At 36.6% G+C, this 27,875-nt stretch overlaps 1 protein-coding gene across 9 annotated transcripts in view; it reads right to left on the bottom strand.

Annotated features, from left to right (window-relative positions):
- Window positions 1–27,875, bottom strand: part of NAV3 (neuron navigator 3) — a 924,032-nt gene that overhangs the window by 413,698 nt on the left and 482,459 nt on the right. The window lies entirely within an intron of this gene.

The raw sequence follows: 27,875 nt of genomic DNA, 5'->3' as shown, positions 1-27,875 counted from the left end.
TCCCTGAGTGAAAAAAAAAAATACATATCTGGAAAAAGGACAGCTATTCCATTAAAACAAAATCATTGGATATTCCTGCCAGATAAATTTCAGTGTTCCAGTAAGACAGTAGACCCTTAAAAATCCAAATGAATGCTAAAAAAAAATGCAACCTAAAAAAACAGTTACACTTGAAAGAACTATTCTTGTTGGAATATGGGTACACAAATATACTGTGTTATAAAAAGATAAAGGAAGACATCTCAAACAAGTTTTAACAGCTTGGTCCTGGGAAATGCAGCCAAAAATGTTGAGATGTAACAATGTATAATAACAGTGTTTTATAAAGGTATCATTTTCACTACTGCTTCCTTGCCAATTTTCTTATTTTCACATATTTTTGAAGGTTATATACAAATAAAATTGGCTAAAACATAAAAGAGTGGCACACCAAAGCCAAGCCATTCAAAAGGTATCATAAAAATGTCATTTGCAATGGTTGTAACTTGTAATTGTGAAAGATTTATAGGACCACTTGGAATAGTGCACATTTTCACATCCCAAGCACCATGGACTCAACATGTAACCATTGCTCTTACCCCTTCAGAGTCCACATGTTAACCATCTCCTGCTTTATTGCAGATATTCTGAGGGTGCATTAGGTTTCGTTCAGGGATTGAGAGTAAATCTTTTCTTAAACATTTAAACTTTATTCTTATATTTTAACACAGGGTAACACTATAGTTAGCCTATGATTTTAATCTAAGTAATGAGTTAAAGTAATTGCTGCCTGTAATCAGTTCCAGTTCCCAGTTCCAGTACAGGTTCTAAACTTCAGATCTAACTAACATCCAGATCCTTTCTAGGAACTACCCAGAAAAGCTACCCCATCAGTAGCTTCAAAAGTCTGTCTTTTTCAGATCATGTAGCATTTTACTAGGAACTGAGGATATTTCAAAACAGCTGTGTGTGTGTGTTTGTGCGAACATGTGTGTGTGTACATGTGTGTGTGTGACAGGCAGAGACAGATAATAAGAGAGAGAGGAATATTGAGAGGTTCAGCTAGATACCTCTTTTTCAACCTACCTGAAGTCATAAAAAAGAATGGGAAATTAGAAAGTATGATAATGAAAACATAAGATCTGATATGACTCTTCTATTATTTTGAGTATTTTATTCAGTGCTGAGTCTATATTTAGTAAGTATAAATAAAATATAGATTAGTCACTTTAAGGAAATCTTATGGCACCATTTAAAAAGGCAGCAACATAAAATTACATATACATTATTAATATCTGCTTATTCCACTGAACAAAAGCAGTGACTCAGAGTCAACAACTACTTGAGGTTGTAGTGCCTTTCACACACACAGTGGTAGAGTGTGCTATCTTCCCAGCTATATGCAATGGTCATGTTTTTAATAGCCCAGACATAAAATGAGACCATTAACTGGAAAACCACATCTCTCTGTCAGACATTGCAATGGTTTGAATGTTTTTGTCACCTTCAAATTTCATGTTGAAACTTAATCCTCAATGCAACAATATTGGCGGTTGTGGCCTTTGGAAAGTGATTGAATCGTGAGGGCTCTGCCCTCATTAATGGAATTAGGTGCCTTTATAAAAAGACTTGATGGAGGGAGGTCGCCCCTCTCTTGCCTTTCCACCTTCTAACATGTGAAGATGCAGCCAGAATACCCTCACCAGATGTCAGTGCCTTGATCTAGGATTTCCTAGGCTCTAGAACTATGAGATACAAATTCCTGTTCTTATAGAAATTACCAGTCTGTGGTACTCTGTTATAACAGCACTAATGGACTAAGACAGGCATCTAATACATTAGATTCAGAAATATATAGAAACCTACTATAAAAGATGCAAAGTGATCAAAAAGTCTACGTAAACCCTTCAAAGTTTTCCTTTCCTTTTTTATCTGCTTCTTACCATAATAGTGCATGCGCACACACACACACTTCAATTTATTGACATTTTATTCTCTACTGACCTCACCATCCATTTTCTTTAGCCAATCATTTTTCTTACAAAAATGTTAATTTCCATGTATGCATTCCCCTTTACTTCCATATTATCATAGCCCCAAGGGTTCCTTTTCATGAAATTTCACAGTGATTTCTGACAGCAACAGAAGTAGTTGCCGAGCTCTTTCTTGCATATACCCTGCTTATTGGTTTTACGAACCACACATATGTTGCCCTAAAATATCTTTCTCATTCCTGTTTTAAATGTGTGGACCATGAGAATTGGTGAGTGAAAAAGCATAATGTTGAAAAAGCAGAATAGATTTCTGTAAATATGATTTTTCATGTAAAATTTTGTATCATTGTCAACATAAGATATATATGAGGAACTTCTTCACTTTTCCTGTGTCCATATTGTCTTGCTAAATATTTTCATAAGACATTTCATTTTTAATCCCCTCCTCAATTCTTTCCCAATGTATTTGTAAGATTTAGGGTATAGAGCAAGGGTGAGAGTAGAAAAAAATGGACAACTAAATTTGGCATCTAAAACTTAACTCTTATTTTACTTTATTCACTAGCTACATTTTAGTGAATTGAAGAAGTTTCACAAACTTCAAAGAAATGAGAATAAAGGAAAATTTGTAGATAAGCTTTAAGTAACTAGTGACATACTAGATTTTCACCTAAAGAAGTTTGAACCCCGAGGGACCTCAGCTTAAAATCCTCAATATTAGTCAATGCTTGTACTTTCAGAATGAGTAGCATACTTATATTTTAGTTATGATAGTATTCAGTTGAGACGTGAAGAAAAAGGGGATGAGTGAAGGGTAAACGTGAAAAATCTTATAAAGTTCCTATTGTTCTCATAAAACGTTCCCAGTAACACCTATTGCACGCATGAGTCCTCTTTTTCCTAATTTCTACAATAGCTACGAGAAGATTTAAAATCCAACAGTTTCCTTCTCACTGATAGATATATTTTTAGTCATTGGAAATGCATGTAATGCATTTTAATATTATTAAAGAAAGAAGTTTGCATAGCCAAAATTAAAAGGAATAAAGTTCATCAGATTTGCTGAAAATGTGATGAGCTGAAATCTATCAACAACTAGTATAATTAATATTACATATACATGTGTAATATATACAACCCAGGAAATGAGCTATTTGTTTACTTTTAAAGGAATCTGACTTGGTCATTAATTAAACTTGGAATACTAATTAATACATTTATTTTCATATTCTTTATCATAAGTAAAAGAAAATCTCTCACATATATTTCTGGAATAGAAAGTACAAAAATTGCTTTCCTCAAATGCAGAATCGATGCAATATTAAATGTGAACGATGAGCAGTAATTTGTTATTCGTTTCCTTCCCTCTAAACACTTTTCTAATGGAGACCATCAGATACTAACCTGGATTACTGTAAATGCATTGATTTCCTCCAGACTTTCCTAACATTTACATGAGGTCATTGAAAGCAAAGTGTGTTAGCAATCACATACCCCTCATCCCTGCAAAGACACTGCCAACTTTCCACACTTTCTGTCAAAAACAGGCAAACCAAACCAAACAAAACAAAACAAAAAACTTTGAAGAAACATAAATGGAAAGTTTTGTAATTCTAATGCGATGGAATGGATTCTTCTCCCATAAAAACAATTTCCCTGTTTCCTACTAAACATTAAAATTGCTCATTAGAGACTATATCATTTTCACAGGACAGTTTTAAAAACCATGACTTAATGCATGTACATTCTAGGAGTTTTACTTCTGCAAACTCTTTCTATAATAATGGTATATTTGCACTCTCTATGGTACAGACCTCAGATTCTTATGAAATAAAATATTTGTGATTTATAGGATAATAACTTTAGGGAAAATAAGTTCAATTGCATGGCTTACTAAGTATTGGTTAAATTATTAAACTTGCATTTTCCTTAAATTGTTTTTGTTTATATTCATCAGGAAGAAATCCTTTCCTCCTCTCTTCCACCTATCCCACCTATCCCTCCAAAAAGCTAGTTTATACATATATTTATATCATCACACTGTAACTTCTACTTTATTGGCTTATTGTATCTTTTATCTCAAAAGTATTATCTCAATAGCACAAAGTAACCAGTGGCAAAATCAAGTTCTAGAGAGGCAGACATTTTCCTTCGTGTTGTTAGAGGAACTACATAAAAATATTTTCTGACAGGTGAAAGATGCTTAGGAACACATTTATCCAGCTGAATTTACCCTTGAGGATTAAAATTAGATAAATAGGAGACCAGTGGTGATTTTTCCCCAACAGCTTGCATCTATCAGCTGGGTGTTAAGAGCTATCTTACATAACAAGCATATGGTGACCATAACTGCTGCAGTGTACATAAACAAGGAAAATAATTTAAAAAAATGCCACAAAATTATAATAAAGGTGAAATGACCATTTAATTACACATCTGGCAGTGTTAAGAGCTTCTGAAAAGAAGAAAATGCTTTGCTAGAGAAACCTCAGGTGAAGTGAACATTTGCATCTGCAGTTTAAAAAAAAAAAGCATAGTTTGGTCTTGACAGAATCACTAGAAGAACTTGGCAAAGCATTTTAATCAACAAACGACTCTGTTAAGGAAACTTTAAATTAAAAAAAACTTTTTATATTAAGTAAACTCAGCAGCTATTTCTTTTGAGATTTTCTCCAGAGGATTTGATTTAAATAAAGCATCTCTGGCAAAGAGCAGGGCTTATTATTCTGCAGAATATTCAATAGAAGTATAAAATTACAAATGAATCTTACAGAGGCTGTAGCAATTCCAAACCTAAAATCGTCTGCTCCATTTAGATAAGCCTCAAAGCTTGCTTGCTCTCATTTTCTCTTTCCCATTTATATTTTATTGATGCCATTTTTTTCCTCAGCCTCTGAGCCCCAGCAAGGATCCTTCCATAAAGTGATCACCAAAGTGTATGCAGTAAGTAAGGATTAAAGGTCAACAGACATGCACCAGAAGATAGAAAGAGGATAATAGATTGGAAAATAGAATAAAAAGTCAAAATGAAAAAGAACTACCAGAGTTTGATAGTTGCAGATAAAATACTAGCCATGCAGCCACACCTTTGCCCAATTCAATTTGTCAATAAGGAAGAATTCTTAGAGTTAACATATACATGGCACTTTACTGCTCTCTCTGAACTGCAAGCTTTAAATGTTCCCTGGAAAGCTTATCCTGCCATAGTTTAGGAATCATAAGGATGTTTAGAATTGAGCTAAAACATAAAGTCCTAAACCCACATTATTTATTTCAAGTAACTTTTGCATTTCTGCATATTGATATACGATTTTTTTTTCTCTGTGGTTTAGGGAAGCAGAGGTAAAGGAGTGACAGATGATAAAAAAGAGTAAACATGGAGGTAAATGGCACAACACATTGCATCCATAAGTGGTGTCCAAAGCCTATTAGCTGCAGAGAGGTGGCAGCAGATGATAGCTGAGCACATCTGGAGTTCACAACCAGGCACCATGCAAGAAGGCTGCAGATAACAACGCTTTTCAGAAGGTACCTGGTGGCTTTACCTGTGCTTTGTCTAGTAATTTGTGCTTGCACTGGATAAAGAACTTCTGGATAGTACTTAATAATTAACTCAAACGAAAGACAGTCAAAAGACATCATCTCAGAGACTATCTGACACTACTGTCCCAATATCAATCCTATTCAAACTGAAAGCAGTGACTTCCCATTTTCACTTTACTGGAGGCTGTCAAGTGTTCCTCTCTCTAAAAATGCACCTTCTGCTGTTACTAAGTTAAAACACTTATTTACACATTGATCATATATGCAGGGTGTTGAACAAGTCTGAAACTATGGATTAATCCATCATAAAATCATGGTCTATGTTTCTAGACCTTCTGTGTCTAGTATTTGTAATAGTCTTCATTCTTAACCCCTTCCAATGAATTTAAAGTTTATCTCCCTGTAGCATTCCTTGCAATTATCCATGAATTTCCACCAATTCACCCTTAAGTTTTTTCCCATCGGGCTTCTTCCTGCCTTTGAAATTCTATCTTGTATATCCCAGTGCTCCTGTTCTTAGCTCCCTGTCCTCTAAAATCATTTGATATATAATACCAGCTTGACATATAATAATGCATTTCAACTTCTAACCCTCCTCTGGTGCATACTCATATGAGGTTCCAAAAATACCACAAAATATTAATATAAAATTACCCAGTTTTCTTTAGGCATTAGGTTGTTGTTTTATTGGTATATCTAAAAGTTGCTAAGTACCACACCCAAGTTCTCATTTTGATAGATCATATTTGGCAATCTAAAAATTACAGTGTACTGTTCAGAAAGGATGTGGAGATGCGATGTCGGGAAAAAAAAAAAAAGATTTGATGAATTATGACAGCTCAGTAAGCCATGACCACATTTTATATTACAACTATGATGGTCTAATATAAAGTGGTCATTATATGAGACTACAATGTAATTTTAAAAGCTTCAACTTATTGGAGATGGTACACATGATAATTTGGAAAGGCATTCATCAGGAGCTGTATCAGGATTTTTAAATGTATTATATTTTACTTGTTTAATCATAGTAGAGACCCTTAGCCTGCACAAATATTTAGCAAAAAAAGTCAATATTTACTGTGTGCTCCTGAAAATCTATATGCTGTAATTGTAGTAATGAGAGAAAATAGTAGCATAATACCATAACAGTATCTTCACAGGGCAAGATATTCAAATTTCGCCAAGAGGATTTCTAAAGTAATTGCATCACTGCTCACTCCAGTATCCTCTTGATCAAGACAGACCCTCATTTGCTTCAATATAAACAATATAAGTGACTGTAATCCCATCATTAAGACTATACTAAGTTAAACAGTTTGTCATGACTGAAATTACTATCTGCAAGTTATTCGCTTTTTGCTTTACCTATTTATTTGCCTAAAAACTTTACTTGGGAATAATGAAGAATGTCTGACTGGTAGTGAATAGAGCCAGAACTAAAATTCAAGGACTGTGTAACCCTTCTGCCACTGGAGTTCACTCGCTGTCTATCATACTTCTTTACTCTGATGATCAAGATAGTTTCATTTCCTGATAGTTTTCCAAGCCTCCTCCATGAACAGTGCCAATGTAAGTGATGGTAAAGTCAGCATGTCTAGCAGCATATATTTCCACTCTTAGGAAAAAGAAAAAAATATCTCTTCTTCTCCTGAAACTGGGGCTGCACACTCAAGAAGATCTTGAAGTCCCCAACCTCACTGATTAACAGCAGTGTATTAATTAGTGTCTTAAAACCATGGACGAGGTGAAAAGCTTAGATACAGTCTGAACTTGGTTTAAAGTTGGCACATCCGGTATTTTACTTTTTGCTTGTTGTTGGTTTTTAATCACAGGTGAGTGCCACTGAGGGCAATTTCAGTCTAATTAAGGACAAAAGTAGGCCTGTGCTATTAAGGGTCACTTTCTCAGCTTATAGACTGCTTTGCCACTGTCCCTCCCAAGGGATGTTTATTTTGCCCTTCTTTAACTGCCTCTGCTTACCACACATCAGCTGTTTTAATTGGCTCTAACCCAGCCATTCCCTTTGAATTCAACCTCCTCTCCTTATTGTTGTTTTCTTGGTGTAACATTTCAAATGAAGATCTCCATGGCTTTATTTATTTCTCTTTTAATTTGCATGGTATAGAGTTTGGTAGAATTAGAGTTCAATGTCAAACCACTGCAGAAAAGCAGAATATTTGATTTGGAGGCCACATCTTCTCGAATGATTCTTGTGAAATCTGTCACAGGGCAGAAAATGTTAGGAGATGTTGGGATGTTGTATCAACATTAGAGTTTTTTTTTCCCAACATACGAAGGGACATGAGTCTTCCTGGGCAATGATACATTTCCTCCTTTAGGAAATTAGGCTTGTGAGTGCCTGAGGAACTCTGGCAGAATATTCGATCGGTGGCCCTTTACTCTTAGTGAATCTCAGAATCACCTGGAGGGCTTGCCAAAACACAGATGCTAGGCTCCACACCCCAGAGCCTCTGAAACAGTAGATGTGGGGTGCAGCCTGAGGATCTGCTTTTCTAACAAGTTCCTAAATGCTGCTACTAATGATGACATGGGGACACTACTCTGTGTATCAGTTTTGTAGTGAGCTATAAGGACAAGAGCAAGAAAGAGGTTTACTTTTAAAAATCACTGAGATGTATTTACATTAGATGCAAGAAAAACATACCGAAATAAATGAGGGCATTAAAGTATTAGAGTGTGCCACTCTTCACTAAAATATTTTGGATCAGTGACAGGCTCTAATCTTTTGAGTACTTGCTATTAGTCATACGAAGGAATCTAATGCCGACTGTGTGGTTTCTGACCCGTCCTATCTTTTTGCTTCCTTATGAATAACTTTTCCTTAGATACACATTTATTCTGTTTGCCCTAAGCCCTTTTATTTTGATGGGTTTTTCTTTCTCTCAGGTTATTATCAGTGAGATAGCTTTAGGATTTGGGATAGGCCCTCCAAGTGTAAATATAGCTACTGGGAGGTGATGCAGAATTGCACAGAGAACTGCAGGATAAGTTAAATCAATGATATCTGGTAATCTGAATGACAGGAACTAATGGGCAGTTTCTGCAGGGTCTTCTAAGATCAATTCCAGATTTGTTACTCTTCTCAAACTTAACATTCCTGGAAAAGCAATTTGATTCATGAAACTTGGTTCACATCTCTACCCAACAACCTGGAAAGGCAGAGAACCCTGTTATATAGTTCTACCAAGACAGTAATCAATTGCAGAATGGCTTGTTCTCCAAAGTAAAATGAGTGTGCAATCAGCAAATGAAGGAGAAATCAATGTTGGGTTGAGAAAATCACATCATGTCCCCTACACATAGGCTCCTTGCTTGTATGTAAATTCTAACCAGGCACTGATGGGCTAAGAGTAATCCTATTACCTATAAGAATTTGGTGTCCTTTAGGCCAGGCATGATGGCTTACACCTGTAATCTCAGCACTTTGGGAGGCTAAGGCAGGTGGATCACTTGAGGCCAGGAGTTCAAAACCAGCCTGGCCAACATGATAAAACCCCGTGTCTACTAGAAACATAAAAATTAGGCATGGTGGTGCATGCCTGTAATCCCAGCTACTTGGGAGGCTGAGGCATGAGAATCATTTGAACCTGGGAGGCAGAGGTTGCAGTGAGCCAAGATCATGCCACTGCACTCCAGCCTGGGTGACAGAGTGAGACTCTGTCTCTAAATTAATTAATTAATTAATTTGGTGACTTTTTATTTACAAACAATATCTGTCAATCCCTGAGATTTGCTCAATGATGAAGTGTGACTGTTATCACATTAGAAATTAAATTCCTGACCGGGCGCAGTGGCTCTCACTTGTAATTCTAGCAGTTTGGGAGGCCAGGTGGCAGCGCCTTAGGTGAGCGGATCACCTGAGGTCAGGAGTTCGAGACCAGCCTGGACAACATAGTGAAACCTCATTTCTACTAACGATACAAAAATTAGCCGGGCATAGTGGTAGTTGCCTGTCATCCCAGCTACTTGGGAGGCTGAGACAGGAGAATTGCTTGAACCCAGGAGGTGGAGGCTGCAGTGAGCCCCGAGACAGTGCCACACTGCACTCTAGCCTGGGCAACAAAGTGAGACTGTCTCAAAGAGATAAAAGTTAAAAAAAAAAAAAAAGAAAGAAATGAAATTCCTCAGTTTTTCATTGGGATTAAATCTTTGATCTCTGAAATGATAATGAAAGTTTAGAGGAGAGAAATGAAAGTCATTTAATAAACACTATTTTTTAAGTTATTTATTTGTTTCACTCATTAATTGGGTTTCCATCAGAGGGGGCTTTCTAAATGCTTTCAGTAAAAGGAGGGCATAAGGTCAGTTGAAGGAATAGAAGCTAAAGTTTGTCTCAGTTAAATAATCTGAACAGCATGGAGTTTAGCAATAGGATATGGGCTGTTGTTTCAAAGTAGAGGCAAGTAAAGGAACACAGTAAAAAATAGAGCACATCTCACTGAGTAAAGAAATCCAAGAAGAATAGAATAAAATTATCTATGCTTATATTTATTCATTTGCTGAATATCATGAAGAAATGTCAAGGGTGAAGGTAAATAAAAATATAGTGATGATGGAATCATGGCTGGCAATAGCAGGTTACCTTTTAAAGTGATAAAAATGGGAACTAGTTTGAGTTGGCAAATTCACAATATTGTGAATGTATTAATGTCAGTGAATTGTTCACTTTAAAATGCTTAGTTTTGTGTTATGCTGTCTTATTATACCCTACTCTCAGAAAATGCTTCTCTTCCTTCTTTCCACCTATCCACTTCTTTCCCTTTGTTTAGTGTCAATTTAACGCCATTCTCTTAAGACCTTCCTTGACAATTCCAACCCCAAGTTAACTTCTTTGAATGCTTATGTTATGTTTTGTATTCATTCAGTCATTCAGTCAACAAGTGGTTATTAAACACTCACTATGTGTTGGGCACTATGTTAGATGCTGGGAAAACTTAGGTGAGCCCCTTCTGACAAATGTGGAAGATTAAATAAATTAGGTATATAATCAAACTAACAAGGCCTAGTACCAAACTTAAAAAAGTGCTTTGATAAAAAGAAATATTCCTTGAAAATGTACAACCAAATAATTTGACGGAGACTTGATGGTGGTGGAGGTGAAGAAAGGCTTCCCTTAATACATGCTTTATAATATACTCTCTTAAGTCCTATAATTAGTCATTCCAACTAGATTTTAGGGTTCTGGAGAGCAGGGGCTTTTGTATGCTACAAAACCTGGTCAGAAACTGTGTAAATTATCATGCTCTTAAGTGATACTGAAACAATGAAAGTATGGATGAATAATGAGTAGATATTCACATACAATAGGAGTAGATGGTGAAGAACTGAATATAGAGAAAGTGACACTACTACCTATAACTATAATACAACTAAGTTTTAGAATTTGTATTTTAGTGTTACTTTTTATTCTTATAGTTTTAACAATCCTTCTGTGTGTTTATTTTGTCATTGTTTGAGGAAATGTTTTAAATTTTAAAAGTTAAATTTCTTTATTTCAGAAATCAAATTGCCTTGTATATTTGTTACCAGTAGTCATATCAGGGGGATCTGATTACAGAGTTTCTTGTTTTGTTTTCATCACGCTACAAGTTTTGAAATAAGCAAGTATTTTTGAATTTAAATAAGAAAACAATAAAACTGATTTGACAAAAAGGAAACCTTTAAGTGGTAACTTAAGAAACCAACTTAATTTGTGTATTTGCTTACTTTTATTTAAAGTGGCTAGGCAGAAATATTTGTTAAAGATTGAAAAAAACTAGTATTGAATGAAGAGGCTTAATAAGGAATACATTTGCTAGCATTTTAACTAAAATATGTTAGTTCTATTTTAATTAGCATTTTCAAAAACTACCTAATACCTAATCCTAGAAAGAAAATTCTGTTCAATCCTTGGTCTGCAAAGTCACTGAGTTTTAAAATATTTTTTGATTCTAAAAGTTATCAGTCTACAAATGGAATCATGTGTCAATTTAAACCATTCAATTATTCACTAAGTAATAAAAGATCAGATTATTGATATATAAAAACATATAATGGGGGCCAGGCGCTGTGTGCATCCCAGCACTTTGGGAGGCCGAGGCAGGCGGATCATGAGGTCAGGAGATCGAGACCATCCTGGCTAACACAGTGAAACCCCATCTCTACTAAAAATACAAAAAATTAGCCGGGTGTGGTGGCGGGCGCCTGTAGTCCCAGCTACTCAGGAGGCTGAGGCAGGAGAAGGGCGTGAACCCGGGAGGCGGAGCTTGCAGTGAGTGGAGATCATACCACTGCACTCCAGCCTGGGTGACAGAGCGAGACTCCATCTCAAAAACAAACAAACAAACAAACATATAATGGGTCTTGTACAAAAAAACGTGTAAACTAAGTAAATTTCTAAGCTTACTTAGAAGATTAGAAATTTACCAATAGAATTTGAAATTAAACTGAAAACAAAAGGCAAAGCCTAGATCAATCCTGGGGAAAATAGTTTGAATAGTCAGGTATTTGAGAATCTGGTTGTAATATATACTTAATTTATTATTTTTACAACATCAAAGATGACAAACCAATAAAAATATTTTACAATTCAATTTCTTCCTGTACTGGAACAACTACAAACCCAACCAAAGGCAGATTTGATACATTAACCAAGTATGTATCTGACAAACACTAAGGTCAAACTGATTTGTAACTTGCCGTGAAAAAAGCCATACAACAGTGGTTTTGCTATAAAGTGGAAATTAGCCATTTAACTCCATTTAAAGGGCAGAATTCAAATATAAGAAATAAACAACATACAATGACGTATGTTTTATTTTGAATTATTTTCATAAGTGAGAAAACGAAAAAGATAGTAACTCATCCTCAGGTTCACTGGGTAAAGTGTTAAAAATACAGATCAGGTAGCTGGCAAGATGGCCGAATAGGAACAGCTCTGGTCTGCAGCTCCTAGCGAGATCAATGCAGAAGGCCGGTGATTTCTGCATTTTAAATTGAGGTACCTGACTCATCTCATTGGGACTGGATGCACAGTGGGTACAGCCCATGGAGGGCGAGTCAAAGGTGGGTGGGGCGTCACCTCACCCAGGAAGCACAAGGGGTTGAGGAACTCCCTCCCCTAGCCAAGGGAAGCCATGAGGGACTGTGCTGTGAAGAACAGTGCATTCCAGCCCAGATACTACACTTTTCCCAGGGTCTTTGCCACCCACAGACCAGGAGATTTCCTTAGGTGCCTACACCACCAGGACCCTGGGTTTCAAGTACAAAACTGGGTGGCTGTTTGGGCAGACACCGAGCTAGCTGCAATTTCTTTTTCATAACCCAGTGGCACCTGGAAAGCCAGAGAGATAGAACAGTTCAATTCCCTGGAAAGGGGGCTGAAGCCAGGGAGCAAAGTGGTCTAGCTCAGCAGATCCCATCCCGTACACAGCCCAGCAAGGTAAGATCCACTGGCTTGAAATTCTCACCGCCAGCACAGCATTCTGAGGTCGACCTGGGATGCTTGATCTTGGGGGAAGGGAGGTCTGCCATTACTGAGGCTTGAGTAGGTGGTTTTCCCCTCACAGTGTAAAAAAAGCCACCCGGAAATTTGAACTCGGCAGAGCCCACTGCAGCTTCGCAAGGCCACTGTAGCCAGATTGCCTCTCTAGATTCCTCCTCTCTGGGAGAGCATATCTAAAAGAAAGGCAGCAGCCCCAGTCAGGAGCTTATAGATAAAACTCCCATCTCCCTGGGAAAGAGCACCTGGTGGAAGCGGGGTCTATAGGCATAACTTCAGCAGACTTAAACATTCCTGCTTGCCGTCTCTGAAGAGAGCAGCAGATCTCTCAGCACAGTGCTGGAGCTCTGCTAAGGAATACACTACCTCCTCAAGTGGGTCCCTGATCCCTGCGCCTCCTGACTGGGAGACACCTCCCAGCAGGGGTCGATAGACACCTCATACAGGAGAGCTCTGGCTGGCATCTGGCAGGTGCCCCTCTGGAACAAAGCTTCCAGAGGAAGGAATAGGCAGCAATCTTTGCTGTACTGCATCCTCCGCTGGTGATACCCAGGCAAACAGGGTCTGCAGTGGACCTCCAGCAAACTACAGCAAACAGGCAGCAGAGGGGCCTGTTAGCAGGAAAACTAACAAAGAGAAAGGAATAGCAACAAAACCAACAAAAAGGATGTCCACACAAAAACCCCATCCAAAGGTTACCAACATCAAAGAGTCAAGGTAGATAAATCCAGGAAAATCAGGAAAAATCAGCACAAAAAGGCAGAAAATTCCAAAAACCAGAATGCCTCTTCTCCTCCAAAGGATCACAACTCCTCACCAGCAAGGGAACAAAACTGGACAGAGAATGAGTTTGATGAATTGACAGAACTAGGCTTCAGAAGGTGGGTAATAACAAGCTCCTCCAAGCTAAAGGGCATGTTCTAGCCCAATGCAAGGAAGCTAAGAGCCTTGAAAAAAGGTTAGAGAAATTGCTAACTAGAATAACCAGTTGAGAGATGAACATAAATGACCCGATGGAGCTGAAAAACACAGCATGAGAACTTCCTGAAGCATACACACATATCAATAGCCAAATCAATCAAGCGGAAGAAAGGATATCAGAGATTGAAGATCAACTGAGTGAAATAAAACATGAAGAAAAGATTAGAGAAAAAAGAATGAAAAGCAATCAACAAAGCCTCCAAGAAATATGGGACTATGTGAAAACACTAAACCTACATTTGATTGGTGTACCTGAAAGTGACAGGGAAAATGGAACCAATTTGGAAACTCTTCAGGATATTATCCAGGAGAACCTCCCCAACCTAGCAAGACAGGCCAACTTTCAAATTCTGGAAATACAGAGAACACCACAAAGATACTCCTCAAGAAGAGTAACACAAAGGCACATAATTGTCAGATTCACCAAGGCTGAAATGAAGGAAAAAAATGTTATGGGCAGCCAGAGAGAAAGGTCAGGTTACCCACAAACGGAAGCCCTTCAGACTAACAGCAGATCTCTCGGCAGAAACCCTTCAAGCCAGAAGAGAGTAGGGGCCAATATTCAATATTCTTATAGAAAAGAATTTTCAGCCCAGTATTTCATATCCAACCAAACTAAGCTTCATAAGTGAAGGAGAAATGAAATCCTTTACAGACAAGCAAATGCTGAAAGATTTTGTCACCACCAGGCCTGTCTTACAAGAGCTCCTGAAGGAAGCACTAAACATGGAAAGGAAAAACCGGTAGCAGCCACTGCAAAAAAATACCAAATTGTAGAGACAATTGACACTATGAAGAAACTGCATTAACTAATGGGCAAAATAAGCAGTTAGCATCATAATGACAGGATCAAATTCACACATGACAATATTAACCTTAAATGTAAATGGGTTAAATGTCCCAATTAACAGACACAGACTGGCAAATTGGATAAACACTCAAGACCCATCGGTGTGCTGTATTCAGGAGAACCACCTCACGTGCAAAGATGCACATAGGCTCAAAGCAAATGGATGGAGGAATGTTTACCAAGCAAATAGAAAGCAAAAAAAAGCAGGGGTTGCAATATTAGACTCTGATAAAACAGACTTTTTATCAGAGACCAACAAAGATCAAGAAAGACAAAGAAGGGCATTACATACTGGTAAGGAGATCAATGCAACAAGAAGAGCTAACTATCCTAAATATATATGCATCCAATACAGGAGCACCCAGATTCATAAAGTAAGTTCTTAGAGTTGTAAAAAGAGACTTAGACTCTCACACAATAATAGTGGGAGAATTTAACACCCCACTGTCAATATGAGACAGATCAACAAGACAGAAAATTAACAAGGATATTCAGGACTTGAACTCAGCTCTGGACCAAGAAGACCTAATAGACACCTACAGAATATACTTACCTATAGAATATACATCCTTCTCAGCACCACATAGCAATTATTCTAAAATCGACCACATAATGGGAAGTAAACACTCCTCAGCAAATGAAAAATAATGGAAATCAAAACAAACAGTCTCTCAGACCACAGTGCAATCAAATTAGAACTCAGGATTAAGAAACTCACTCAAAACTGCACAACTACGTGGAGACTGAACAACCTGCTCCTGAATGACTGCTAGGCAAATAACGAAGGCAGAAATAAAGAAGTTATTTGAAACCAATGAAAACAAAGACATAATGTACTAGAATCTCTGGGACATAGCTAAAGCAGTGTTTAGAGGGAAATTTATAGCACTAAACGCACCCAGGAGAAAGCAGGAAAGATCTAAAATCAACACCATAACATCACAATTAAAAGAACTAGAGAAGCAAGAGCAAACAAATTCAAAAGCTAGCAGAAGGCAAGAAATAACTAAGATTAGAGCAGAACTGAAGGAGATAGAGACACGAAAACCCTTCAAAAAATCAATGAAGCCAGGAGGTGGTTTTTTGAAAAGATCAACAAAATAGATAGACAGTTTGACAGACTAATAAAGAAGAAAAGAGAGAAGAATCAAATAGACACAACAAAAAATGCTAAAGGGGATACCACCACTGATCCCACAGAAATACAAACTACCATCAGAGAATACTGTAAAAACCTCTACACAAATAAACTAGAAGATCTAGAAGAAATGGATAAATTCCTCGACACATATAACCTGCCAAGACTAAACCAGCAAGAAGTCAAATCTCTGAATAGACCAATAACAAGTTCTGAAATTGAGGCAGTAATTAATAACCTACTAACCAAAAAATCCCCAGGACTAGAAGGATTCACAGCCAAATTCTACCAGAGGTACAAAGAGGAGCTGCTACCATTCCTTATGAAACTATTCCAATCAATAGAAAAAGAGGGACTCCTCCCTAACTCATCTCATGAGGCCAACATCATCCTGATACTGAAACCTGGTAGGGACACAACAAAAAAGAAAATTTCAGCCCAATATCCCTGAAGAACATTGATGCAAAAATACTCAATAAAACACTGGCAAACCCAATCCAGCAGCACATCAAAAAGCTTATTCACCACGATCAAGTCTGTTGCATCTCTGGGATGCAAGCCTGGTTCAACATATGCAAATCAACAAATGTAATCCATCAGATAAACAGAACCAATGACAAAAACCACATGATTATCTCAATAGATGTAGAAAAGGCCTTTGATAAAATTCAACACTCCTTCACGCTAAAAACTCTCAATAAACTAGGTATTCATGGAACATATCTCAAACTAATAAAAGCTGTTTATGACAAACCCACAGCCAATATCATACTGAAAGGGTAAAAGCTGGAAGCATTCCCTTTGAAAACCTGCACAAGAAAAGGATGCCCTCTCTCGCCACTCCTATTCAAAGTAGTATTGGAAGTTCTGGCCAGGACAATCAGGCAAGAGAAAGAAATAAAGGGTATTCAAGTAGGAAGAGAGGAAGTCAAATTGTCTCTGTTTGCAGATGACATGATTGTACATTTAGAAAACCCCATCGTCTCAGCCCAAAATCTTCTTAAGTTAATAAGCAACTTCAGTAGTCTTAAGATACATAACCAATGTACAAAAATCACAAGCTTTCTATACACCAAAAATAGAAAAACAGAGAGCCAAATCATGAGTGAACCCCATTCACAATTGCTACAAAGAGAATAAAATACCTAGGAATACAACTTACAAGGGATGTGAAGGACCTCTTCAAGGAGAACAACAAACCACTGTTCAAGGAAATAAGACAGAACACAAACAAATGGAAAAATATTCCACGCTCATGGATAGGAAGAACCAATATCGTGAAAATGGCTATACTGCCCAAAGTAATTTAGAGATTAAATGCTATCCCTATCAAGCTACCATTGACTTTATTCACAGAATTTAAAAAAAACACTTTAAATTTCATATGGAACCAAAAAAGTGCCCATATATCCAAGACAATCCTAAGGAAAAAGAACAAAGCTGGAGGCATCATACTATGTGACTTCAAACTATACTACAAGGCTACAGTAACCACAACTTCATAGTACTGGTACCAAAACAGATATATAGACCAATGGAACAGAACAGAGGTCTCAGAAATAATGTAACCCATCTACAACCATCTGATCTTTGATAAACCTGACAAAAACAAGCAATGGGGAAATGATTCCTTATTTAATAAATGGTTTTGGGAAAACTGGCTAGCCATTGCAGAAAACTGAAACTGTACCCCTTATACACCTTATACAAATATATAAACTTACACCTTATACAAAATTAACTCAAGATGGATTAAAGACTTAAACATAAGGCCTAAAACCATAAAAACCCTAGAAGAAAACCTAGGCAATACCATTCAGAACATAGGCATGAACAAAGACTTCATGACTAAAACACCAAAAGCAATGGCAACAAAAGCCAAAATTGACAAATGGGGCCCAATTAAAGAGCTTCTGCACAGCAAAACAAACAAACAAACAAAACAAAAAACTATCATCAGAGTGAACAGGCAACCTACAGAATGGGAGAAAATTTTTGCAATCTATCCATCTGACAAAGGGCTAATATCCAGAATCTACAAGGAACTTAAACAAATTTACAAGAAAAAAAAAAAACAACTCCATCAAAACGTGGGTGAAGGATATGAACAAACACTTCTCCAAAGAAGACATTTATGTGGCCAAAAAACATATGAAAAGTAGCTCACCATCACTGGTCATTAGAGAAATGCAAATCAAAACCACAATGAGATACCATCTCACACCAGTTAGAATGGCGATCATGAAAAAGTCAGGAAACAACAGATGCTGGAGAGGATGTGTAGAAATAGAAACGCTTTTACACTGTTGGTGGGAATGTAAATTAGTTCAACCATTGTGGAAGACAGAGTGGCGATTCCTTAAGTGTGTAGAACCAGAAATACCATTTGACCCAGCAATCCCATCACTGGGCATATACCCAAAGGATTTTAAATCATTCTACAACAAAGACACAGGCATACGTATGTTTATTACAGCAATATTCACAGTAGTAAAGACTTGGAACCAACCCAAATACCCATCAATGACAGACTGGGTAAAGAAAATGTGGCCCATATACACCATGGAATACTATGCAGCCATAAAAAAGGATGAGTTCATGTCCCATGCAGGGACATGGATGAAGCTGGAAACCATTATTCTCAGCAAGCTAATACAGGAACAGGAAACCAAACACCACATGTTCTCACTCATACGTGGGAGTTGAACAGTGAGAACACATGGACACAGGGAGGGGAACATCATACACCAGGGCCTGTTGGGGGATGGGGGGCTAGAAGAGGGATAGCATTAGGAGAAATACCTAATGTAGATGATGGGTTGATGGGTGTAGGAGAAATACCTAATGTAGATGATGGGTTGATGGGTGTAGGAGAAATACCTAATGTAGATGATGGGTTGATGGGTGTAGGAGAAATACCTAATGTAGATGATGGGTTGATGGGTGTAGGAGAAATACCTAATGTAGATGATGGGTTGATGGGTGTAGGAGAAATACCTAATGTAGATAATGGGTTGATGGGTGCAGCAAACCACCATAGCATGTGAATACCTATGTAACAAACATGCATGTTCTGCACATGTATCCCAGAACATAAAGTATAATAAAAAATGTTAAAAATACAGCAAAGGGGAAAGCTGTGTGATGTGTTGTTATTGAAATGTCATTGAATACAGAATGTCATATAATAGATGTTCCCTTTTAAACTATCCTAAGGTGTCTTCAAAATACTAGGTGCAAGGCCAGGTGTGGTGGCTTACGCCTGTAATGCCAGCACTTTGGGAGGCTGAGGCAGGTGGATCACGAGGTCAGGAGATCGAGACCATCCTGGCTAACGTGGTGAAACCCCATCTCTACTAAAAATACAAAAAAAAAAAAAAAATTAGCCAGGCATGGTGGCGGGCACCTGTAGTTCCAACTACTTGGGAGGCTGAGGCAGGAGAATGTGTGAATCCAGGAGGCGGGGCTTGCAGTGAGCCGAGATCAAGCCACTGCACTCCAGCCTGGGCAACAGAGACTCCTTCTCAAAACAAAACAAAACACACAAAAAAAACTAGGTGCAAAAGAAAAGTGTTGTTTTTAAAGCTGTTTTTGGCTTTGTGTATATAGTTTACTTGAAACACGCTTACATTACTCTAGAATTTATTGCTAGAGAATAATTACTCGAATCTCTCTGGAAGGACTTCTGTTTTTCTTAACTATTTAGGAGTAACAGCAAACACATTTCTTCATTGTCTGTCTTTCCTTCCTAAAAGTCACAGATGACCTTGATTAAGCTACAAATGTAAACCACACAATTAACCTAATATGAAATTCATGATACATCTAAATTCTCAATAACTTCATGCTTGTGTCTCCTAGAATCAACTATAGTTGAAAGACAAATTGTATTGCTTTAGAAAGTTATTCGTGTCTCTTTTGCCAGCTCCTGTCCACTAACACCTGAACATCTAAGCTAAGTTGTAAAAGGAGAGAATGGCAGAAAAAGGTGACATATGAAATATATACCAAAATATAAACCGAAATATATACCAAATTTTCTGGGCTATAATTATTTCTTATATTCTTGTATTTATGTAAACACTTTAGGCCAAAGGCTCCTTCTAGAAGATAGCTTCTTTTAAATCATGATTTAATCCATTTTTGTATCTATATGTGTAATCCAAAGATGTTCACAATGGGGCCCCTAAGAGACTACATGATCATTTATTTATTCGTTCATTCATCAAATATTTAGTCAGTAGCAACTATAAGCAAAAATGCTATGAAAAGTAGAGAGATGTAATACATGGTGTTTCTCACTCATCAGCTTAGTAACTGAAAGGGAGGCTAAGACAAGAACCATTTTGTTTAGAAATCATTAAAAAATAAAGATGAATGTCTCTGATGTACCAAGTCAGTTACAGGCAGAGAGTTAGGGAATGGGGTAGCTAGGACATCAGGAATAGATCTTAATTTTTCCAGGCAATAAACTGGGCATTGCAGGTCGAGTTACAGAAAAAAAATTCAGGGTTCTGTATTGGAACAAAACTCAAGAAAAATATTTTAAGTTTTATATACCAAGTTTTCCAATTTGGATGGGGCACACTACTTCTTTAGGGTCGTGGTGTAATAAAATATATCCCAAGTTCCATTTTTATTCACCAGAGAAAGAATGAAAAAACATATTATTGCTTTGCACATCTCTGAAAATTTGCACCGTAATAACATACTATCTAAACAGAAATTTCAAGAAATCCTGAAATAATGGAAAAAAACAAACACTCCCCTCTTTCTCAGCATGTATAGTGTGAGAGAGAGATGCAAATAAATGTTAAAAATATGAATTTTAAAAATAGAAGAGGAAATCAAAATTCATGTAATAATTATTTTTTTAAACCCAGCATGTACCTAAAACTACTGTCAGTTAAGCTTTAATTTTGCTATAAAAGACAGTATATTTAATATATGCTGTGGAATAATGTAAATGGAAAAAGAAACTAATATTTATTGAGCAATTTTTATGAGATACCCACTCTGCCAGGTTGATGTCCCGTATTTATTTCATTGAACCCTCACCACCACACTTTGAGATAGCTCATCATTATCATATAAGGTTTTTGTTGTGGGAACTGTGAGACTAAGTATTATACCTGAGGTCTATCTGGATTAGAATCTGAATTAGAAAATAATTTTTTAGACTCTCACTCTCAGGTACACAAACCAAAGAAATAGATATCAGTTCTAGTGAGAAAATATGGTTGTGATATTTTTCCCTAATTACTTCTTTAATAAAATCTTAGAATCTTCTCTGAATAGTTCTAATGTCCTTAAAAGTGAATAAAGGACTTGAAAGTAAAGACAAGTCTAATAATTGCTAGCATTTATCTTTCAAAAAAAAAGCATAGAAAAAAATGAGGAGTTTTCTATTTGTGTGTTTTATCTTACAAAACTGTATCTCCTACAAAGCAGATCTTAAAAATATTCCCCCTACTAAATCATCACAACTCATTCCGGTATAAGCTTACATATATGGGCCAATTCTACAGATGACAGTGTGTCTAAAAATGCAGTTACACAATCAATTCTAAGTAGAACAGTAAACTTTAAACAGTAAACTTGTAAACTATAGTAGCTTCTATTGTACTTAAAATCCATAAGAACAAAATGTCTATTTTCTTTCTTTTGTTTGTAAGTATTAAAAAACTAAGACTAAAATGAAATTATAAATATTTAGTAACTATCAAAAAATCCACATTCCCCAGGAAGAATGTGAGCACTAAGAACATTGAACCATTGTACAATCGCTAGGATCCATTAACTTTACACTATAGGAAAAAACACTTTCCTACAACGACGGCCTGACTGAAGTTGGTGTGATTTGTAGGTTTAAAAACCCTCAGATCTTTAGCTTTGGAAAATGAGCTTTATGTTCCATTTCTGCATTAGGAACACTTTCGTTTCTAAAGCCCACCCATAAATACAAAGTCCTTTCCTGCTCTCCCCTTTTCCCTTTTGGCCTTTACTATGCTTAGCAAGCCAAATGGAATCTTAAAAGTGGCTGCCAAGTTCAAGGCTCAAGAGCCATTTCTTAATACTACCATTGATGTTCCATGACAGGACGAGACTATTATTATTAAACTACTATTCACTGATAATTTGAATGTTTTCACTAAGTTATATCTTTATGAAAGCAAGTAGATGCTATGGTGAAAATGATACATTTTAGGACACTGATCTAATTATATAAGTTTTTGTGACATCAAATCCCAGTATTCGCTGAAATTACTGTTGAGATTCTGGGGAATCAAAAACTATAGTAGCATTATAACTAATAAGATAATATAAAAGATTATAACTACATATCTTTATTGAATATTTTATATATATATACATATGTAAAGATATATACATTCACATCCACATATGTAACATTTGTGATATGGTACAGTATAGTGGTCAAAAGTACGTGTTCTGGCATCAAAACAACAGATATCAAGTATCACCACCATCTGCTAGTACATGACCCAGGGAAGTTCATTTGCCTCTTGGTATTTCATTTTCCAACTTGAATTTAAAAAATAAAAGGGCTATGGCAGGAACAAAATAAGATAGTATGTAAAGAATTCAGCACAGTGTGTGACACACATTGAGGGCTCCTTCAATGATAGGTGTAATCATCATCATTAGCATCATCATCATTGTCAGGGGAGGAATAAGCCTTCTTAATATTTATCACCAATCATAGCTACTAATATTTGGTTCAGTCACATTCTGACATAAAAGTTAAAATTCGGCAATAATTCTAAATAAGAAAGTATGTTGATTAAAGCTTTAAAATCAGGTACCATTATATGCCCATTTCACGAGCATGAATATTAATGAAAGCATTTCACATAAAATAAAAATTCACTAAAGCGAGGGAGGCTCAAAAGTTATATTTGTGGTAGATTATTACAATAAAGAACCCCAATAAGTATTTTTTCCTATTATCTACATCCCTGCATTGTCTCTTTTCACAGTGACTTCTTCCACACTTGCTTTGGCCAATAGAAAATCAGCAGATACTATACAAAGAGATACCTTCATGGTGCCTGAACTTTGGGGTGTTCCCTCTCTCTTGCTGCTCAGGTTCAAGATAGGCTGCTATAGACATGTGGCCCAACTGAGAGCTAGTACCAACTGCCATACATGTGAGCAAGGTTATCAGAGACCAAGCGGCTGACTGCAAATGCGGAAGTGCAATCAAAATACATGGGGCAGAGAAAAGCCATCCCAGCCAAGCCACAGAACTATTTCCTAATAAATGGTTTGGGGGTGTTTTGTTCTGCAGCAAAGCTAACACAGTATTTCTCCTCCAAATACGTAATTTCTAAATTACTCATTTGGGTGAAACAGTAGTTCCATTTTATTAATGCCTTCATTGGTACATATTTATGTCACATCAACAGTGGAAATAAACACAGTAACAAACAAAGCCTAATCCTATGTGAATTTTGGCCTCAAGAACCTCCTCATAGTAATGTGAGGTCAGACAACAGGAAGTTTCCTCCAACAATAATTATAGCATTTGTTATAATTTAAATAAAAATAATTTAAAAACTAACATTTATATATTAAGGCACCATACATTATTTCATTTAGTCCTCACAACAGCCCATAAAAGAAGTTTTACTCTTATTCTCTTTCCTCACGTGAGGAAAGTGAGGATCAAGGATTAAACAATTTGTCTAACATTATACAGCTATTAAATCAAATATTCTTCATAATTGCTATAAACAGTTTTACAACTTTATACTTTATATTTATGCATTCCAGTAAGTTTATAAGTGTAAAATTTTATTAAATTATACTTAGCAAATTTATTTATATATCTTAATAATAATGAGTTTCAAAAAATATTAGTGGAAATGCTTAATTTCAGCTTGCCTTTACTCAAATAAATTTAGTTAAATATCCAGTTGGTGTTACCTACTCTGAATCAAGCTTCTTTCTCACTCATCAAACAAAGTCATTTGCTTTTTGGGTTTTTTTGTTGTTCTTGTTGCTGTTTGTTTGTTTTTGAGACAGAGTCTCACTCTGGCCCAGGAGGGAGTGCAGTGGCATAATCTTGGCGAGCTATAACCTCCGCATCCCCGGTTCAAGCAATTCTCCTGTGTCAGCCTCCCTAGTAGCTGGGATTACAGGCATGTGCCACCACTAATTTTTGTAATTTTAGTAGAGACAGGGCTTCACCATGTTACCCAGGCTGGTCTCAAACTCCTGGCCTCAAGGGATCCGCTCGCCTTGGCCTCCCAAAGTACTGGGATTACAGGCATGAGTCACTGCACCCGGTAAAACAAAGCTATTTGAATAAATGATCCTTAAGCTACTTTTTTTTTTTTTTTTTTTTTTTTTTTTGAGACAGAGCCTCGCTTTGTCACCCAGGCTGGAGTGCAGTGGCACAATCTTTGCTCACTGCAACCTCTGCCTCCCGTTCAAGCAATTCTCCTGCCTCAGTCTCTTGAGTGGCTGGGATTACAGGCATGCGCCACCACCCCTGGCTGATTGTATTCGTAGTAGAGATGGGGTTTTACCATATTGGCCAGGCTGGTCTCAAACTGCTGACCTTGTGATCCGCCCACCTCGGCCTCCCAAAGTGCTGGGATTACAGAACTGAGCCACCACCCCCGGCCTAAGCTACTTTAAAAAAAAAAAAAAAAAAAAAAAAAAACTTTTTAAAGATTATGTGTTTAAGACTTAGGTAAAGAAGAGTAAATAAGGAAACTAATGTGTTTACCAATTTGCCCAAAATATATAATAAAATCTATAATAACAAACTTCTATTAAGTTTAATATATACATACATGAATATATTGAAAGTCACAAATGGGCTCTTTTATATAAAACCATACATAGAAAGTAAATTATAGAAAAAACAAAAGAGAGCCCAAGAACTTGAGTAATACTATTTCTGCTACTGGGTAGCTGGGCAATTTGAGCTCTTTGCTTCAGTTTACTAATTAGTAAAATGGAGACAATAATGCATATTCAGTGACAATTTTGTGAGGAGCAAATGAATAAAAAACAATAAGATATACTGTTTCTCTACCATTTAGTTCATTTGCGGTAGGCATTGTACACCCATTATCTCCAGTCTCACAAATAGCATGAAAGTGGACTATAATTTTTACCAAGGCTACACATCTTAGACAAAAGCAAGACACTGCTCAAATCCAGATATAGGCATACCTCAGAGATTTTGAGAATTCATTTCAAGTCCACCACAATAAAGTAAATATTATGATAAAGTGAGTCACACAAACTTGTTGGTTTCCCAGTACATGTAAAAGTCATTTTTACACTGTAGTCTATTAAGTGTTCAATAGCATTATATCAAAAAAAAACCTTAATTAAAAATACTTTATTGCTAAAAGTCTTAACAGTCATATGAGCCTTCAGCAAGTTCTAATCTTTTTGCTGGTGTAAAGTCGTGCCTCAGTATTGACTCCTACTGACTGATCAGCGAAGGTGGTGATTGCTAAAGGTTGGGGTGGCTGTGGTAATCTCTTAATGTAAGATACCAATAAAGTTTGCTACATTGATTAACTCTTCCTTTCATGAAAATTTCTCTGTAGCATGCAATGCTAATTGATAGCATTTTATCCACAGTAGAACTTTCAAAACGGGACTCAGTCCTCTTGAACCCAGCCACTGCCTTATCATCTAAGTTTTTGTAATATTCTGAATCCTTTGTTGTCATTTCAAGAATGTTCACAACATCTTCACCCAGAGTAGACTGTGTTTCAAGAAACAAATTTCTTTGCTCATCTGTAAGTAGCAACTCCTTATCTGTTTATGTTTTATCATGAGATTGCAGCAATTCAGTCACACCTTCAGGCTCTACTTCTAATTCTAGTTCTTGTGCTTTTTCCACCACACCTGCAGTTATTTACTCTGCTGAAGTCTTGAAACCCCCAAAGTCATCTATAAGGATTGAAATAAACATTTTTCAAACTCTCATTAATGTTGATATTTTAACCTCCTCCCATGAATCATAAATGTTCTCAATGGCATCTAGAATGGCAATTTTTTTCCAGGAGGTTTTTGATTTACTTTGCTTAGATCCATCAGAGGAATCTCTATCCATGGCAGCTATATCCTTATGAAATGTATTTCTTAAATAATAAAACTTGAAAGTCAAAATTACTACCTGATCTTGACAGGATTCTGTGTTAGCATGCATGGAAACAACAAGAATTTTCTTGTACATCTCTTTCAGAGCTGTGGAATTACTGAGTGGATTGTCAATGAGTCGTAATATTTTGAAAAGGTTCTTTTCTTTCCGAGCAGTAGGTCCCCAAAGTAGGCTTAAAATATTCAGTAAACTATGCTGTAAACAGATGTGCTGCCATCTAGGCTTTGTTGTTCTATTTACAGAGCACAGGCAAAATAGATTTAGCATAATTCTTAAGGGAGTTAGGATCTTCAGAATGGTCAATGAGCATTGACTTCAACTTAAAGTCATCAGCTACATTAGCCCTTAACGTTAGAGTCAGCCCACCCTTTGAAGATTTGAAACCAAGCATTGACTTTTTCGTTCGAAAGCCTTAGATGACATATACTTCTATATAAGACTATTTCAATGTACTTATATGCAGTATAATTATACTGCATATACATATAATTATACTGCATATACATGTACCTAATAATGTACAGTAAATTTCATTTACTGTACATTGAAAGTCTGTTGTTTAGTATAGCCATCTTCATCAGATCTTCTGGATAACTTGCTGCAGATTGCAAATCATCGCTTGCTGCTTCACCTTGCACTTTTACGTGGTGGAGTTTGCTTCATTCCTTATACCTCATGAACCAATCTCTGCTAGCTTCAAAATTCATCTACAGCTTCCTCACCTTTTTCAGCCTTGTTACAATGGTAGACAGTTAGGGCTTTGCTTTGGATTAGGCTTTGGGTTAAGGGAATGTTATGGCTGGTTTGATCTATCTAGACCAGTTGAGTTTTCTTCAAATCAGTAATAAGGCAGTTTTGCTTTCTTATCATGCATATATTCATGGAGTAGCATTTTTAATTGCTACTTAATTACTTTAATTTTCCTTTGCATTTGCTACTTGGCTAACTGGCTCATTAAGCCTAGCTTTCAGTCTATCTTGGCTTTCAATGTGCCTTCTTCAATAAGCTTAATCTTTTCCAGCTTTTGATTTCAAGTGACAGGCATGTGACTTGTCCTTTCACTTGAACACTTAGAGGCCACTGGAAAGTTATTAATTGACCTAATTTCAATACGGTTGTGTCTCAGAGAATAGTAAGGCCCAGGGAGAGGGACAGAGATGGGGAAATGGCTGATTGGTGGAGCTGTCAGAAACACACAGCATCTATCAATTAAGTTTGCCATTTTTCATGAGCATGATTTGTCCTGCCCCAAAACAATTACAATATAACATCAAAAGATGCTGATCACAGATCACCATACCAGATACAATAATAATAAAAAAATTGGAAATATCGTGAGTATCACCAACATCTGACATAGAGACAAAAGTGAGCACATGCTGTTGAAAAATGGCACCCATAGATTTGCTGGATGCAGGGTTGCCACAAACCTTCAATTTGTTTTTTTAAAAAATGCAATGTTTGTGAAGTACAATAAAGCAAAGCACAATACGAGGAAGTATGCCTGTATCTCTGGCTCTGCTGCATTGTGCTTTGAAAAATATTAAAGTTGGTGTTAAAATAACATGAATTTAGATACATAACTGGCTAGATTAATCTTCTAGATCAACCTCCAGTTGACTGGGATCTTGACTAGAGACTGATAAGGGTGTAGGGATCTTGAAAATGACTTAGTATAAGTGCAATAAGCAAAAGAAGACCCTAAAAAGTTTACTTATTTGATCAAAATG

The sequence above is a fragment of the Pongo abelii genome, chromosome 10, assembly GCF_028885655.2.
Source record: "Pongo abelii isolate AG06213 chromosome 10, NHGRI_mPonAbe1-v2.0_pri, whole genome shotgun sequence".
Classification (NCBI taxonomy): Eukaryota; Metazoa; Chordata; class Mammalia; order Primates; family Hominidae; genus Pongo; species Pongo abelii.
Note: the sequence above shows the minus strand (reverse complement) of the source record. Positions and strands in the feature narration are given on the sequence as shown.